Source organism: Tachysurus fulvidraco, chromosome 21 (assembly GCF_022655615.1).
Source record: "Tachysurus fulvidraco isolate hzauxx_2018 chromosome 21, HZAU_PFXX_2.0, whole genome shotgun sequence".
NCBI lineage: Eukaryota > Metazoa > Chordata > Actinopteri > Siluriformes > Bagridae > Tachysurus > Tachysurus fulvidraco.
In genome coordinates, this window is record NC_062538.1 from 12,817,859 (window position 1) to 12,836,319 (window position 18,461).

The following is an 18,461-nucleotide window of genomic DNA, read 5'->3' on the forward strand; positions in this document are numbered from 1 at the left end:
AACAAGCTCCAGTTAGTCCTAACTAGAACCAGAAGATATAAACATTTACATTTACGGCATTTAGCAGACACCCTTATCCAGAGTGACTTACAACTGAGCAACTGAGGGTTAAGGGCCTTCCTATCAGTAGCTCAACACCTTAGCCACTGAGCTACCACATCCCATGAACATATTACCCCTATCTTATTCTCATTGCATTGGCTTCCAGTAAAGTTTCACATTGATTATAAAATACTATTATTAACCTATAAAGCACTTAATGGTCACGTGCCACAGTACCTGAGTGATCTTTTGTCTTTTTTTATGATCCGTCACGCCTACTTCGATCAAAAGGTGCAGGCTATTTGGTACAGTAGTACCTCAAGTACAAAAGGCTTCAGCAGGCAGAGCTTTTTCTCACAGAGCCCCACAGTTATGGAACAGACTTCCAATTAGTGTTTGGGACTCAGACACAGTCTCAGTATTTAAGTCCAGGCTAAAAACACATCTGTTTAGTCAATCCTTTTATAAATAGCTTTTCTTAGGTAAAGGAGTAGATCTAGAGGGTTCATGGGCATAGATTGTTTGATGAACCGGGATGTCTGGATGCTGTCAGCTTACCACCCTCGCAAGTCGCTTACTGTAGGTTTGCTGACTGTGGAGTGGTGGGGATGCTTTACATCCCAGGAAGCCCTCATGTCTGTCACCTTCTAGCTCTAGCCTTTTAGGTATGCTGTCATAGCTAGTATTTCAAGCATGGGTGAAGTCATGGCTTAATGGTTAGAGAGTCTGACTCCTAACCCTAAGGTTGAGCGTTCGAGTCTCAGGCCGGCCAAAACTGAGGTGCCCTTGAGCAAGGCACTGAACCCCCCCAACTGCTCAACGGGCGCCACAGCATAAATGGCTGCTCACTGCTCTGGGTGTGTGTTCACGGGGTGTGTGTGTGTGTGTGTGTGTGTGTGTGTGTGTGTGTGTGTGTGTGTGTGTGTGTGTGTGTGTGTGTGTGTGTGTGTGTGTGCACGCACTTTGGATGAGTTAAACGCAGAGACCATATTCCGTATGTCACATCACTATTTCCAGTGTCACTGTCTGCACTTAATTTACATTGTCCATCACCTGATTACAATCATACCTAACAATTTTCTCTCTCTCACTCTCGTTCTCTCGCTCACTCTCTCTCCATACATGCCACTCCTGAGCTCCCATGGTTTACAAAGTAAATTTTCAATATGAAATAATGTAAAGTTGGATGATCTGTACCACACTCCCAAAAATATTCATAACTTAATGGTCGTCGTCTTCTTTGCACCTTCCTTTATTCATCTTCTTCATTGAGTCCATTGTTACAAATATTGTTGATCATAGTCAGTACCGTACACTTTTATGCAAAGTACTACCATAGTTATGTAAACACACGTGAACACACTTGTAATGGTACTGTTAAGAGTGAACAATGCTGCCTTCACTGAATGTCTTATGCTACAGTACCCGAATGACCTTTTAAAAATGTTTTTAAAAACTTTTTGTAAAAAAAAAAAAAAAAAAAACTACTTTGATTTAAAGGTGCAGGATTTTTGGTAGTACCTCAAGTATTAGTACCTACAGTAGGGTACAGCACTTTCTTACAAAGCCCTGCAGTTATGGAACAACCTTCCAATTAGTTTTCGGGACATAAACACAGTCTCAGTGTTTGGCCTTACTGTAAACACATTTGTTAAGTCAAGCTTTTTGTGAATATTTTTGCTTATGTAAATGAACCGATCTGGAGGGTTCATGGGCATAGAGTGTTTAGATGCTGTTGCCTTACCTGTCTCGCATGTTCACTCGGGTTTGTTGACTGTGGAGTGGTTGGATGATTTTTACCCCAGAAAGCCCTCATGTCTGTCTGTCTTTTAATTATGCTGTCATAGCTAGTCTTGCCAGAGTCCCTGCCTGGTGTGCTTTTTCTTCCACCATACAGTTTTATGCAAAATCCCTAATCCCTATTTTAAAGTGTGAGAGTTTAAATTATGAAATATTGTGTTATAGTGTTATTATTTTTATTTATTTAATCAGATTAAAAAGGCAAAATATAATAAATAAAAGGCAGTTGTCTTTTACTTTTTGCAATTTTATTAAAATGTACCTTAATGATTAAAAATCAGCCACTAGATGGCCTCAGAGGCATTTTGAAATAACTCTTAACTAAGCTTTCCATCCATAGTGAGTGGTCAGAAACCCTTCATGGCTGTACAAAGGACATTATAACCGACATTATAACAGACAGTAATGTGTGTGTGTGTGTGTGTGTGTGTGTGTGTGTGTGTGTGTGTGTGTGTGTGTGTGTGTGTGTGTTATATATATATATTACACATATATATTACATATATTTAAAAATCAATTTGTGTGTGTATAATATATATATTATACAAGTGTTGAATTGAATTTTTATATATATATATATATATATATATATATATATATATATATATATATATATATTACACATATATATTACATATTATACATATACATATATATATATTACATATATATAAAATCAATTTGTGTGTGTAATATATATATATATATATATATATATATATATATATATATATATATATATATATATATATATAAATTCAATTCAAGTTTATTTGTATAGCGCTTTACAAAGCAGCTTTACAGAAGATAAACATAGAACAGAAGTTAAACATAAGGAGAAAAAAGAATTAATATAGTAAAAAATTAAGATATATATATATATGTATGTATGTATGTATGTATGTATGTATTTATGTATTTATTTATCCCCAATGAGCAAGTCTGTGGTGACTCAGGCAGCAGTGGCAAGGAAAAACTTAAATTGGTACGGAAGAAACCTTGAGAGGAACCAGACTCAAAGGGGAACCCATCCTCATATGGGTGACACTGGGGGTGTGATTACAAATATACAGTCAAACAAGTGTTGAATTGGTGTAAAGATCACGTGGAGTTCAGATCTCCTCTTGGTATCAGAGTCCAACTGGAGCTGGTAGATCTGTAGATGTCTCAGGATTTCATAGAGTCAGCCTCATCTCAGTGGAGGTCCAAAATCTTCATTGCAAGTCTAAAGTATTGGTGCATAATTTTATGGGATGTATTATGTGTGTGTGTACGCCTGACTAAAGAGGTGAGTTTTTAATCTGCTTTTGAACTGGGAAAGTGTGTCTGAGCCACGAACACTATCAGGAAGACTATTCCAAAGTTTGGGAGCTAAATAAGAAAACGCTCTACCACCTTTAGTAGACTTAGATATTCTATAACTACCAGAAGTCCTGAGTTTTGTGATCTCAGAGAGCGTGAAGGATTGTAACATGTTAGAAGACTAGTTAGATACATGGGAGCTAAACCATTAAGGGCCTTGTACGTAAGTAGCAGCAGTTTGTAATCGATTCTAAACTTAACAGGTAGCCAGTATAGAGATGATAAAATTGGGGTTATATGATCATACTTTCTTGTCTTAGTGAGAACTCTGGCAGCTGCATTTTGGACTAACTGTAGCCTATTTATTAAAGATGCAGGACAACCACCTAGTAATACATTACAATAGTCCAGTCTAGAGGTCATGAATGCATGAACTAGCTTCTCAGCATCAGAGACAGACAGGATGTTTCTCAGCTTGGCAATGTTTCTAAGGTGGAAGAAGGCTGTTTTTGTAGTATGGGCGATATATATATTATAAAATAAATTTTTTCTTTACTGTTTACTGTATTTACCATAACTTTTTATATTAAATTTATTTTCCAGGTTTTTATTGTAGTATCCAGTTTATTTATTCTTTTGGCTGAAAACTGAGACGATTCTCAGCACAAACTAAGGTCCATTTTTACGACCAAAAAAGCATTACAAGTTCATGTGCACAAATGAAATTAAAAGGGTGATTAATATCAAAGAAAGGCATTTTCCCAGATGCAACTGCCATTATTAGTAAGATTTAGTTTAGCCAATCATTTTAAAATAATTAGAATAGGTTTTCATTTGGATTTGCCCAGTAAAAGAATCAATATCCCCAACTGTAAGTAACAATTGATAGAAAGCATCATGATTAGACTTTTGCCTCTTAGATCAACTGTATTGTAACTGCTTACAGTAGATGGCGCTATAATGCAAATAAAGTACTAGGCCCAGTTAAATAGTTTTCAATTTTCTGCTCTTCTTGAATTATTTTTTAATTACTTGTCTAGACTAGTATTTGTAAATACTGTCAGAGATTAATTCTCCATATTTGCACTAGGTGTACCATTTAACCATCTTCAGGATAGCATTTTACATATATAATGTACACTGCTTAAAAAAGTTAAGGTAACACTTGGATCTCAAGAAACAAAATATTCAAGTTGAAAACCTTTACTCATATACATTGTGTAGTTTGTTGAAAAGAAAATAATGTGACAATGGTCAGTGAACACCAAAATAATCAACCCACTGAGGGCTGGATTCAAAATCACACTGAGACTCAAAGTTAAAAATTTTAATTACAGGCCCATACAATATGTATGAATTTTACAACAGCAACTCAGTCAGTAGGGTGTAGGGCCCCCACATGCCTGTACTGTAGGTACCGTTGGCAAGCACTAATCACAAAAATAGAGACAATTCAGTCAGGAAGGATATGGAGAGATCAACTGTCTGTGACAACCACCTGCAAAACTATTCCCTCTTTGTGGTTATCTTGCTTTTGCCTCTCCAGTGCACCTGTTGTCACATTCATTTACAAAAAACAGGTGAAACTGATTTACTTTTGCTTCCTAACTGGACAGATTTATATTCCTGCAGTTTAGTCATCATTTGTCTGTATCTTGTGTCCAATGTACATTTCCAGCAACAATTCAGCTATAGTAATTATCTTCTGAATGATGTTATACTGATATTAACCTTACAAATCATGTAGCCCACTTAACTCTCTAATGCCTGTTTTCATAATTGATGCAGTATCTTGTAAGTCACAAACACACATTCAAATTAAATTTATTTGTATAGTGCGTTTAAAAATTACCATTGTCTCAAAGCAGCTTTACAGAAGTATGGAAAAAGAAGAGAGATGAAAATTATGAACTTAAAATATTATATATCTATCCCTATCCCTAATGAGCAAGCCGGAGGCGACAGGGTAAGGAAAAACTCTGAGATGATATGAGGAAGAAACCCTAAGGAACCAGGCTCAGAAGGGAACCCATCTTCATTTGGGTGACACTGGACAGTAATTAATGTAAATAATGTCCTTTCTACAACAGTTTATAAGAGTGGAAATGAGAGCTCCTGATGAACTAATGGGTCATTGCAAACTCTGAGTTCCGCACAGACCTGATTGTTGATTAAGACCAGACCATACAGCTGACTGACAACATTCAAAAAAGGTATGACAGTCTCCGAGCAGGTCCATCCACAACAATCCCATGAGACACTGTCTGACCATGCCAATCAATTCTTGGCAGGGTGACCACGGGGCGAAGAGACTCCAACCAGGGATAGAATGTCAGGATTGATTGTTGCTGTTGTTTTTTTTATATGTTCGTTCTAATAATTTGTAAGATTTTGCAATTATTGAGATCTACTGAGATCTATAAGACACAGGAAAGCTGATTACCATCTGATTAAAAATAGAAAGATTTACAGCATTTGTCAGACACCCTTACCCACTGAGGCTTAAAGGCCTTGCTCAGAGGTGACAGCTTGGTTGACCTGTGGCTTGAGCTCACAATCTTCTGATAATAGGCTAACACCTTAACCAGCGAGCTACAATACCCCATTTCCACAGGAAGAATGAAAGAGCTAGAGAGAGAGAGAGAGAGAGAGAGAGAAAATTAATTTCTTTCATATGACTAATCAAGCCCAGCTTCAAGAATAATGACAAGTAAGACATGTCTATACAGTAGAGAAGGAGCTAATTATATTCTTATTTTACAGTCTTCAAGAAAGCATGGCATGTTTAAGATCCATATGTCGTACTTTATTAACCTCATATGAATTTGGTATACATAACTAATTAGGGCTTTATGCATGCATGCAGACGAAAGAAAGAAACACTACTTACAAAATTAGGAATGACATGATTTTAAGTAAATGCGTGTTTGTGTTTCTTTGAACTGGTATGTGTATTAACTCGTGGCTGTCAGTCAGAAATTAGTTCAGTCTGTATTCTATAAGTGAAATGACCAAGTATCAAACAGCCAAATTAATTACTTGAATTAATATATACATTAATTCTTAATAATAACACACACACACACACGTGCGCATATATATACTGTACAGTATATACAGTATGTGTGTGTGTGTGTGTGTGTGTGTATATATATATATATATATATATATATATATATATATATATATATATATATATATATATATATATATATATTATATATAAAATACACACACACACACACACACACTCACGTGATTCTCACATACTGGAAAGCAAAACATATCATGACGTTAAGAAAACTACAAGTTCTTTTGTCCACAGGCTCCAAACATCTGTTGCCAGATGTTCGTTAATGTAAGAAGTGATTAAGACTCGCTTCCTCCTGCAGTATTTAAGACTGGCCATCAGACAGGCAGCAGTAATGCAAAAGCATCTTTGCTATCAAGCAAAAGAACAGAGTTATATTTAATATTTTTATATTGCAGTCAAACAAATGCATACAAATCAATGAATTAATCAAACAAGTCATTATCTTAACTCCATATCATACACCATATCTAAACATTTTTTACAGCCCCCAAAGATTGAGTAGCATATACAGTATAATGTATAATACATACACAAGGGAAAAACCTACCTTATGATTAAGCATAGGCAATTCAAATACTGTTTTAAATAAAATTATTAACCATTTTTATAATTTTTAAACTTTTCAGAGGACACAGAGCAATGATTTAATGCTACATATTTGCCTAAAATGTCATCACTACTAATCACTGTTCACTAGTGTTGTTTCCCCATCCTCCCTTTCACCTAATGGAAAGTGAAACACTCCAGGACCCAATCCTTTTAATGAAAATACTGCATTAATTTTATTTTCTGATGTGTCATTGTAATTCAAGTGATGGTTTTTAATCTTCAGATTGCCTCAGCACAAGCCATTTCAGAAATATTTGGCAGCAGCCCATCTCCCATTCTACCATTTTGCTGAATGCTCGTCAAAGACAGACATTAAAAAGGCCCGCTTTATTTGAATAAACTATTCAGGGTTTTAAAAAGGCATGGTGTAAGGTATGTAAATGGAACAAAACAAAGTGGCGTTGTGTTGTTCCCATGTCTGGGTGTTTCAAAACATTTGCCCCCCTTTTGTTCCATGGTGTCTTTTCCATTATTGGTTTTATTGTTCTATTGTTATGGAGTTATAGTGCCATAAAAGTTCAAAAATGTCTTTCATTACAAATGTAAGATTACACTAGATTTACCCCCCATGTCCTTGCACCTGTATCCCTAATCATTTACAATTTTGGCTATAATATACTTTATAAGTCATTATGAAATGCATCATTTATCGATAAAAAAGAATAATGCAGCTTTTACCATAGCAGGCATAAATAAGATTGCTCATCAAAAAAAATAAATCCAGGCATATTGCATTCTGCTCAAAAGTGCAAACGATTCAATCTTGCTGTAGTATGTGATATTTCTAACTAATTGAAATATTAGTTAGAAAAATTCTGGTCATGTGAGCTTTTGCTGGTTGAAACGCTTCCTTATTATAAAGGGGTTAATTTCCTGTGATTCATCATACCTAAAATGTTAATCACCATGTCTGAAGCATGTGAGTTGTTGCACATATTGCATAGTACATTTCTATTCTCTAGAATAGAAAAATAATTCTTAAGTCCAGTTCTAATATACTGTATGTATTGTCAAAATTGCAAATTAGAAAATATCAGTATTGTACTTGAATACAATTTAGTGTCCACACAAAGTATTCATTTTAAAATTTAAAAATGTTTTAATTGAAATTAAAAATGAAAAAAATTATCATGGACTACTTGTGAATGTGTAACTTTGTGTTAATTTGGAAAGTGAGAGAAAGTCATACCACATGTACATGTAAGGCTGCACTTTTTTATTTTTTAAATGAACATTAATGGTGTAAAACAAAAGCAATCCTTTTGCAAAGATTGAACATTTTAGTTTAATGAAACTGAATTATGTTTAGCATTTACAATAATATAAAATATGTAAAAGATAAATTTTAAAAGTTTATGCAGTAAAAAAAAATTAAAATACTATAAGTACATTTTTGTAATTGGTTGAAATTTCTGGTTTTCAGAATGATGTTTAAGCCTTGAAGGGGTGGAAATTTTCCCTTAAAAGGTGAATTGAGAACGCTGAAAATCTCAGCCCGGCTTTTAGGAGAGTAGTCAGTATGAGTGTTTTCATTGCATCTTGTTAAGTAAATGCCCTGCCAATGTTTATTCAACAGGCTTGATTCTGAACATGCACAATCTGGTTTGGCATAGTTTCTGTCAAATTTCCTTGCCATGTTGGCAGGTATTTACTGCTGAGAAAACTTAGATGGTGTTCAACAGTAGAATCCAACTGGAGCTGCAATTTAAAAAATTCCTTAGAAAGCTAGAAACCCTAAAAAAACTTGATATTCAACAGATCATAAGTAATTACTCTCATTCCACTATTGAATTCTATAGATGAAAAGACATTCAGTGTGTGCACCATGGTCTTCATGATTACAGCAACACTTCTTATAAGATTATTCACTGAATAAAGGGTGAAACTTGGGTATAAACTGTTTTGGGAAACATGTTAAGCATCTTGTAATAAATGAAATAAAACTGCAATAAATACTTTATTTCTCCTCAACTGAAGATAAAAATAAAAGTTAAATAAAACAAATCCATGCCTCTGGATGGTTTCATTCTCATACCTGCAACATCTCCAGTAACAATGCAGGCAAACAAACATATTTTGAACAGTTTGAACTAACCTTAACAAAAAAGACTGGGTTGAAGGTTACTTTAAAAAAAATGTTCAATGTCTAATTGAGTCCTCTTCGTATTCATGACATCAAAATTTTAACTTGCCGGCTGCAGCCAACCAAAAATGCGTCTGCTTCTGTGTGTCGGATTTTGCAAGTCGGCAGTTATGACGCATATTTTGAGCAACAAAAAATTAAACACTGTTTAAGAGCATCATAATCTTAGAATTTCATGACATTCTGAAATGTCAGGGAGATAAAGTTTTTTATTTTGGAATAATGTGTATTCCAAATGGACTGAACTGTACTGAACTGAGTTTCCATGCTTGCATTTCTTTCAGAATTGAGTAAAACTGCTGCTGAGGATTACATTTTCAGAAAGACTGAGGTCAAAAACCCAGTCTGAAATAAATCAATTGTATCAATACCCCTCTATAACATCTACCCAATACAGATCTCCTGCATTAAAACAAAACCTTAAAACAGAGTAGAGTGGAAATAAGTGAGGTAATGGCACATCACCTGAAGTTAGAAAGTGGATGATAGCTATACTATAACTCTGCTTGTTCACTAATATTTTGAGGAGACAGAATTAGAACTGAAATCCTGGTTTTAAAAAATAAAAAAGACTAACAAAAACTTCTGCTCCCACTCAAAGAGTTTTTTTTTATATTAATCACATTAAATTTAGTCCTTTTTTGAACAGAGAGAAAACAGAAATAAAATGGACAGGTTGTACTACTACTTGGAACAATACACAGCCCAGGAATCTAATCCGTTGCGTTCTTCATATGGATGCAAAAAGAGCAAACAAAGAAGCTAAGAGACAACTGGAGCTTACATGTACAAAGCATTGAATTGGTCCACCATATGGTCTACCATATGCTCCCTTTTAAGGAGATTTCTTCAGTACTTTGCAAGATACTCACTTTTTACAACACAGGAAATAACAACCTACTTACATATCATTGTATACAAGCTACCATACAAGTTAAGTGATCAGTGAATAACAGTACATTTTGTGAAAAGTGTGTGAAACATTCAAAATTATTGTAAAAGGCTAATGGAGTTTCAAGATTTGCTGGATTTCATTGAAAGGCAGACATATGATCCTTTTGTGGTGTTTAAAATCTTGATGTATAGGAATTCTGTGACCATTTAAGCCAAAGGCTTACAAGGAAAAGGTGGAATTTCTAAGAATTTAGGTAATACATTTTGGCTGCCTAATCAAAGGGCACTTGAAAAATAATGCATTTAAAGAACTTGCACAGTTAAACCAAACGGGTTTGCACATTTAAACAGAGATAAAGATGAACAAGAACAATTGCCATCATCGAAGTAAAGGTGAAGTTAAAATTTTTAAATAATTTTCAGCCAGGTTTTTTTTATTTTTTTATTTTTTTATTTATTTTTTTATTAATTAATCTGGGGAGTTTAGCAACCTTTTTTTTACAAAAGCAATGTTAAATGTCACAGGTAAAAAAAAAAAAAAACATAATATGTACCAGCTGTGTGATATCTGGTCTTGGAATGAACAGAATGTGTTTACAGCCCAAATGCAGACTTTCCACTGGTGTACCACAAGGGTCTGTACACGGCCCTTTTCAGTTCCCTCACCTCACTTTTTGGGGGCCACTCAGTCTATTGGCATTTTGACACTGGACTCCAGCAACCTCTTGGCAGGGTTGCACCTGAGCACCATTCAACCTTTGCAACTGATCAAGAAAGCAACTTTGTTCCTTCTACTGGCTATCTGTAGTTGCCTGCATCAAAATTAACACACTGTATTAATACTGATTCCTGCCTACAAAGCCAAAAATAGATCTAAAGGATTTATCTCACCCTGCACTGCATAATAGTCCCTCTGATTCTTCACCATTGCTCAATAGGTCCCACCATCTCTCAGAATACAAGAACATGCATTTTCTGTTGCAACACCTGCGTGATGAAATTAACTTTGACTAGATGTACAAACAATTGGATTCTCCTTTTAGTCTCACTGTAAAAGAAATCCTGCAAGAGTGTTGTAAGCATAATTTTGCCAGAAATAATGACCTTCCTGAGCCATCTGTGCAAAGGTGGATGTTTGTAAAACAGGGCTGCATCAAATTGAATGGCTCAGCATAAACAAATATGTTAACAAAACTCTTTGGCCTAGTAAAATCTTTATAGCTACATCAAATCATTGATGCCTCTGAAAAATCATGCAGTATCACCTAATTCCAAAAAGGAACATGTTCATTTACTATAGGAAATCATGGATCATTTTCACCCTTAAAGCAAATCAAAATGCTGAGTGCACAGTCTCTAGATTTTACACAGAATGGCATGAAAAACAAAAAAAGAAAAGCACAAAGTAAGTGTGTTTTGCAAGCTCCATTACTCTCTTGCTTATGTTACAGGAGTCACTGAAAGCTAAAAGATACATTATATAGACTGTCAGTAATAAGACACAGGTGAGAACCATCATGAATTACCTGCAAGAAAGTCTGTTTGTATGGTTCTGTCCACTGGACTGGATACACTGTGTTCCCTTTTTAGTGGGCATTGAGCTAGCAAAATCCAAAAAATTAGGTACAAACCTTCCCTAGAACTACCTTACCCATCTTTTTTTGTCTTGGGCACACTCACTGCTGCCTTATAAATCTGAGACACACCTTCTTTTGATCAAAATGAATTGCAATGAGAAGCCATACAATGCCATAAGGCTTGAGTCTAGAAAGTTATTTGATTGAGGAAAACCAAGTGGTATTTTTGGGAACCACTTTGGGAACTCTGCATACTGCAGATAACAGGGCTTTAAGCCACTTATCCCAATACCACGCATCATTATGAACAAACTTACAAATCATGCAAGGGTTCCAGCTATTGCTATTGTGCAGTCTGTTTTAACAGCCTGACAAGTTCCATGCCATTTTTTTATTTGGAGACCTTGATCAGTGCACGTGGAAACAGTGGAGTGGCTGGTGGGTTCACCACCTGTCGTTTTTTTTAAATGTCACTTAATGGGACTTATAACTTAATTACTCTCTGTTGGACAAACGTGTGCCCCAGGATCTCATCGCAGATCTGTTCCAAAGAGACATCTCTGAGTGGAAACCCCAACAATAGCCCAGACTAACTGAAACATCCACTTTATGCTATGTTAATGACTGGCACAGTGGCAGGAGACACTGCTGGAGATGTTGCAGGTTGAAAAGCTGTCTTGAAAAACTTAAAATTCTTGCACCAAGAAATGATTTAACTCTGTGATTGATGTACAGTATTTTCAGAATAATAACTGCAAATGATGGCTATTTTTATGTATATAATTTAACACATGATGGTATGAAAATATTTGGAATATATTATATTAAGTCATATTCAAACAGTAGTACTTGTTTTCTTTAAGAAAGTACAAAAATAGGATGGCTGGATATGCAGGATCCATGTATATAATATATAAATGAGGAACAATGGTACCTAGAGGTGAAATATTGGTTTGGAGAGAATTCAAAGTTTAAGGGCAGATAATGAGTGGGTTTGAATGGAGTGAAGTGGTTAGTAGACTTAAAGTTTTTAATATTTCGGATTTTGTCACTCTCTCTTTGTCCATTTTGTATGATTTCCCATATCATTTTCCTAAAAATAATTTTCATATTTGATTGCGAACAAAAGTTTTGGTTAGCCCTCTTTTTTCTAATACAATACATAAAACAATTTGAAAAAATAAGTGCTGGTTTAAGTGTTTTAGTAAGAAGTTTTCACCCATTGTTTTTAGACAGCTTGTGACTCAGCTTTTTAGACATCTAAAGGAAGTTGGTACCAGAACAGGAAAGAGTCTTGACGTATATATTTACCTCTTATCCTGAGAGATGGTGGAACCAGTCAAGCAGTTCAAGTAGATGATGAACACTGATGGACTGTGGTACTTTGAGGTAAGAGGACACTGGGCCATTTTTGGCTTTGTAGGAAAGCATCAGTGCTTTGAATCTGATGCATGCAGCTATTGGTAGCTAGGGGAGGAATGCAGCAGGGGGTAGTGCATGAGAACTTAGGCAGGTTGAAAACAAGTTGCTCAGGTTCAATTGTTTCACCTGCAAAAGACAACTTGCTTTCAGTGGTAAGCCCGCTAGCAGAGAGTTGCAGTAGACCAGCCACAAAATGACAGTACACTGAGCAAGCAAATGAGCAGCCTGTATATCCATGTTCTTGTAATGAAGAAAACAACATGAGCATATCACATTAGCAACATGTCAGAAAAATGACAGTTGATTTATTGTTATCTGGGACCAAATCTCTTTTCCCTGATGATAGTTTCTGGGCTGAGTTTTTAGAAGGGTAGGAGGTGTCATTGATTACTTTCCTGCTCAGATATTTGTCCTGATGATGCATGCCATGTGATGACAAAATGCAGCTGATGATTTTCTTAGTGGGTTTGATAGTTTTCTGCAACCTAATGATAGCAATCTTAAGGACGCTTTCTATAGTGCAAGTACAGAATTGCACCAGTATAGTCTGGGGCAGATGGAATTTTAACTGCTGTAAGAAATGCATCCTTTTTTACATGCTCATTCAGACCTAGGTGAAATTTAGAGAAACCCATGCTAACATTTCTAATGCAAGGAAAATACCTCCACACAGACAGTAACCCAAGCCCATGATATAACTGGGTCCTTTAGCTGTGATCTAACAGTGTCTTTATGGATTTACTTTGTGCACAGTTTCATTGACATGTTGGAACATTAAAATGTAATAGCAAACAAATATATTGTAGAAAAGTAGTAGAACAACAGATATTGTAGAAAGGGCTGGCATAGGTGTATGTTTTTATTCCGACCAACCAAACACCACACCACCTGCACCCATACCCCTTTCATAAAGATTGGATCCCCGTTATAAACTATTTCGTGTACTTTTCCTCCTTTTGGTGTATGCATATGCATACACACATTATCACCTACCATTATTTCATTTAAGCCGTAGCTCCAGTGTTATGGCTATGGGTCATTGAGTCCTTTCTGACACTTTCTAACACTGATGACAAAATTACTATTTGAATTCAGCTGCACAATTCCTCTACATTCTTTGCTGACATAGGTTCTTATTGCTTTTATCCCATCCTCAACACTGCTGAACACACAATTTTGTCACACTGTCTAGTGAATTTTTTATCATGACCACATGGCTGATTTCCTCTTTACAACTGCTACATATGGCAGTATCCACAAATGGACTCAGCTAGAAGCGCTGAAGACATTAGAGTCTATTTGGAGCGAAAACAGCAAGTGAATTAAAAATAAAACAATAGGGCCTACTTCTTTTATGGGAGAGGATTGAGGGAGAAATGTATATTTTATGTGATTTTGTGTATATGTGCAGTTTTTTCTGTGTATTTAAATGAAGCTTGAGCTATTTTACACACTGATGACTTATAGAAATGATCTAATTTTTAAAAACCTTATTCTGACATAACTGTAATAATAATAATAATAATAATAATAATAATAATAATAATACCATTATTGTTTTAAAAGCTGAAGTATTGTTTTAATAATTTTCTAATCTATTTAATGCCATCATATTAAATCATCATATCCACATTTAATCAAATTATTAAATCAGTTTTCAGTCTTGAAGACCTAAGCTTATGTAAATTCTTATCATATGCGTCATATCAGTTTGTACGCTGTGCTTCTAAATTAGACTTGATTATGAAGATGTTAAACATAGACTTTTCACGCCATTCCTTTCTAATTCAGTATCAAACAGCTAGTGACCCTGGCTTCACATACAGTAAATCCACCTGCAAATATTCCGCTAGAACCTGAGAAAACAATGAAGTCTTTATAAATTCTGTAGGCACTTTGACTAATTAGCGGCAATGACAAAGGGGCAAGCACTGAGCCATGGCCTAATGCATTGTTGGGTTTGAGACAGACATGTGGAGCAACACTCCCACATTGCCCTGTTATTAATGGATGACCTTTACGGACATTAAAGGGTTTGTTGAATACATCTACTCCTTTGCTCGTTTGTTGCTGTCATCTTCCAAACTCCACCAAGCTGTTTCTAACCTCTTGGGGCTATTATTTATTTATTAATTTATTTACTAAAAAACAATACATAACACAAAACTCAGTCCTTCAGCGAACCACCAGACAGTATACAAAAATAGTACAAAAGCACAATAATGAAACTCAAACCAATAAAACAGACTCTAGCAATAGCTTTATCTTAAAAAAAGTTAATATACAATAATGAAAATCAGACTAACAAAATAAACATTAATAGCTTTATCTAAACAAAACTAAATATGCAAATTTGTCTTTCCCACACCCTTCTTTTCACGTTCCACTTATCTTCTCCCTCTCACCACTCACCCGAGAGGCCACCAGGAGGCCCCTAACACAATGTTCTCTTGGGGCTATTTGCAAGAAGGGAAAAAATTGGATGCATTTTTTTTTACCTTTGAACAACCCTAGGTCAAGTAAGAGTTAGAGTTAAGAGACTATTTCATGGATATGTGTTTAGCTCATGTTTGTACTATATACCATTTACTTAAGTTAATTCTGAAATTTCTTCAAATGGGAAAACCTCATGTTTTTTACACAGTTGATTGTTGTCTGTAATAGTCTAATGCTCTATGCATGATGCATAATGATAAATACTTATAACTAAGCACTCATGTCCACCTCACCTTACTTCTTGGTCAGCAAAAAGGAATTTTATTGTTATGCTGGGCATTCCAAGCAATCAGCTGTTTGGTGAGGAATAGGTGCTCATGCTTTGACAGTATAAGCAAAAGTTACTACCACAGAACTGGCTCATACCTTTTGACTGACTATGGCACCCTCTTGTAACTTAAAAGGAAGTGACACATCTATATTACTCCATGCAGTTTCCTACCAAGTCTTATGAAAAAATATACAGTACAAAGGCACTTCAAATGACCAGCATTATGATTGTTCCTTGGGTTTTTACTGGCCTGTTCTAGGTTGAAAGTAATTTTTAATTAGACCAGTGAAAACAAAAAGGGGTGAGGGCAGCAAACAATATAACCACAACAAGATCAGATGGGAAATCTCATTAAAAATCTCATCAAAGCTCCCCCATGAGACTACTTGCCTCAAGTTGGACATTCATAAAAAGCAGGAAAATAAATGTCTTTGAACCTGTTTGTTATATCCTAAACATTATCCATTCAGTCAGCATCTGTCACAGGTGTAAACCTACTAAAAAGACTTCATAGCCATTGACTTTAGAATTCTCTTTCACCTTTTCTAGGTGTGTATTTATGCAGTTTTAGTACAGTCATTCCTCCCTGGTTCTCAAAGACTGTGTTTGTTGAAGCAGGCAAGTTATATAGTTCAATACCATGAGTTAAACCCAAACTTGATGGGAGAATTGATCTGGAGTGACTTCATTAATGTAATGTTCTTATGTAATGTGTTTCATTTGAGTGGGATATGTCTATAGACGTTTTCAGACTTCTGATGAAAATGATGTCAAAAATCATTGATTTTCACATAAGCCTTGCTTATCTGCTATGCTATTGTATATCATTGGTCCTGTGTCCTCTCCTCCAAAGAGAGAAAAAGCAGGGGCACACCCGTTAGCAATGTGCTCAAACTATTCCTGACAGGCCTGGCATATGCCATCCTTTAATTAATGTGCCAATCCCCTCCCCCCTGCTGTTCATGCATCCTTCATGCATAGTGTTATTGGTTTCGGGCTGAAGAGCCATCACACATTTGCACATCCATCTGCATAAGGAGCAACACCTCTCACAACCAGGCAAAACATTTTACCCACATGTTACAAACACAAATAGTGACTTGTGTCCTAATATGAGCTGTGACTAATGTTATGTTGAGCTATGTTTCTATATGTTGTATGAGAATCCCACAATTTCTTCCCTTGCTCTCATTTTGAGCATCAGCCAAATTTACGTAAGTGTCCTCCTCAAAAGTGCAAGTGTATCATTTTTGTACATAACTACGCAATTGTGTGTGCACACTGTTGAGTAAGTCTGTGAGGACTTGTCTGTCAGACACAAAATAAGCAGATGGACTGATCATTGAGATCTAGGCCTGTGGTTAGTCTCCATCTCTCACTCTCTTACACATACTGTACTCACACACAAAGTACAAGGTAAGAGAAAATTTCCTATTTATTGGATAAAATATAACAAATATATTTGATATAACATGCTCTAATCTCTGTCTCATCCTAAGATATTTGTTGATAGAGTATAACAATTTTATTCTAACTGTAAGGTATTCTGCTCGTTTTTCAAACAGGACGGAGCAGTGGTGCTCATCCTACCACCCACAAACAACAGAAAATGTCTCCTTACCTGACTGGCACTATTCTGAAAGGATGGCACCATAGAAAACAGAATCAGCATAACAAGGGAAGGCAAACTAAACACACCCAACAGGCAGCCAATCAGGGAGGTGCTTTATGAACTGTCCAGTTGCTAGTGCTTTTCTTTGTTCTTCCCTTTATATTACTTATTTCTGACTTGTTGCTGTTCATGTTCAGCTACATGTGTATATACCTTAAAATGAATAAACCTGGTGCATGTAGTTGATCCCCAGGGAGTGCATCATTTGAAATGAGTTTTCCTCTTGCTAGGCTTAGCCCTGGGGAAATAGTTGAGAGGGTTGGTATGGACAAGTTATTTTGAGCTCTCTGGAGAGCATAAGGCTGTTATCCTACAACCCAAATATATGGTGGCATTTCTGGTGTGCACCCTGGCCTCCCTTGAGATCAGCAGGGGAGAGTGACAAGAAACTGCCCATCTCAGCCCCATGTTTTACTGTCTGGACCTGAATTTTGCTGACCAACCAATGCCCACTAAACCCATGTCAATGGCACCACACAAGAATGGGCACTCCTGCTGTGGCTTCTGGTTCCTCTTTGGCTGGGGAATGACTGGCCAGAGTTTTCTGCTGCTGCCAGCAATGCAACAACCAAGCCCTGTTTGAAAAGCAAAGGATTTGAGCAACAAGACATCGAGAGGAACTCTGAGATGTCTTCTGAAGGTAAGTCACACCCACACACAAACGTGTGTGAGGTGGCATATTTAAGGGTCATTGTTGAATAAGGCTTTGAATTTGTAAAAGAAAAGCTGAATTTTTTTGTAGCTGCTGTATTTATACTGGGAACAACTTTTTATGACACAGCTACTCTTGCCTTGATTTTAATGGTTCATATGATAGTTCTTTGCTTTGGTCTTCCAGTGCATGCTGTGCATAGGTTTGATAATGCTATCTATTTTTGCAGAGCATCTAGTATTCTGCAAAAATTGGTGAAATGAAATGTGATTAAGGTCTGGCTTTGGACTTGCCATTCTAGCACTCGGATTTTTATCTTCTTTAGCCATTCAGATGTTAATTTGCATGTTTGGAATTTTTGAACTCTTATATAGCCTACCCCATTTTTATCCCAGTTTAAGCTGCTGGACAGATGGCCTCACATTTCTCTCGATGACTGCAAGTTTTAGGTCCTGTGGGCTGTACACAGTGCTGTCCATGGACACTA

The 18,461-nt window shown here is 36.0% G+C and overlaps 1 long non-coding RNA gene across 1 annotated transcript in view; it reads left to right on the top strand.

Annotated features, from left to right (window-relative positions):
- Positions 1-17,958, top strand: part of LOC113638632 — a 30,313-nt gene extending 12,355 nt beyond the window's left edge. Inside the window, exon 3 of the long non-coding RNA XR_003439638.2 lies at positions 17,216-17,958. This is a non-coding gene — a long non-coding RNA (uncharacterized LOC113638632). The remainder of the gene's footprint in view (positions 1-17,215) is intronic.
- Positions 17,959-18,461: the final 503 nt, after the last annotated feature.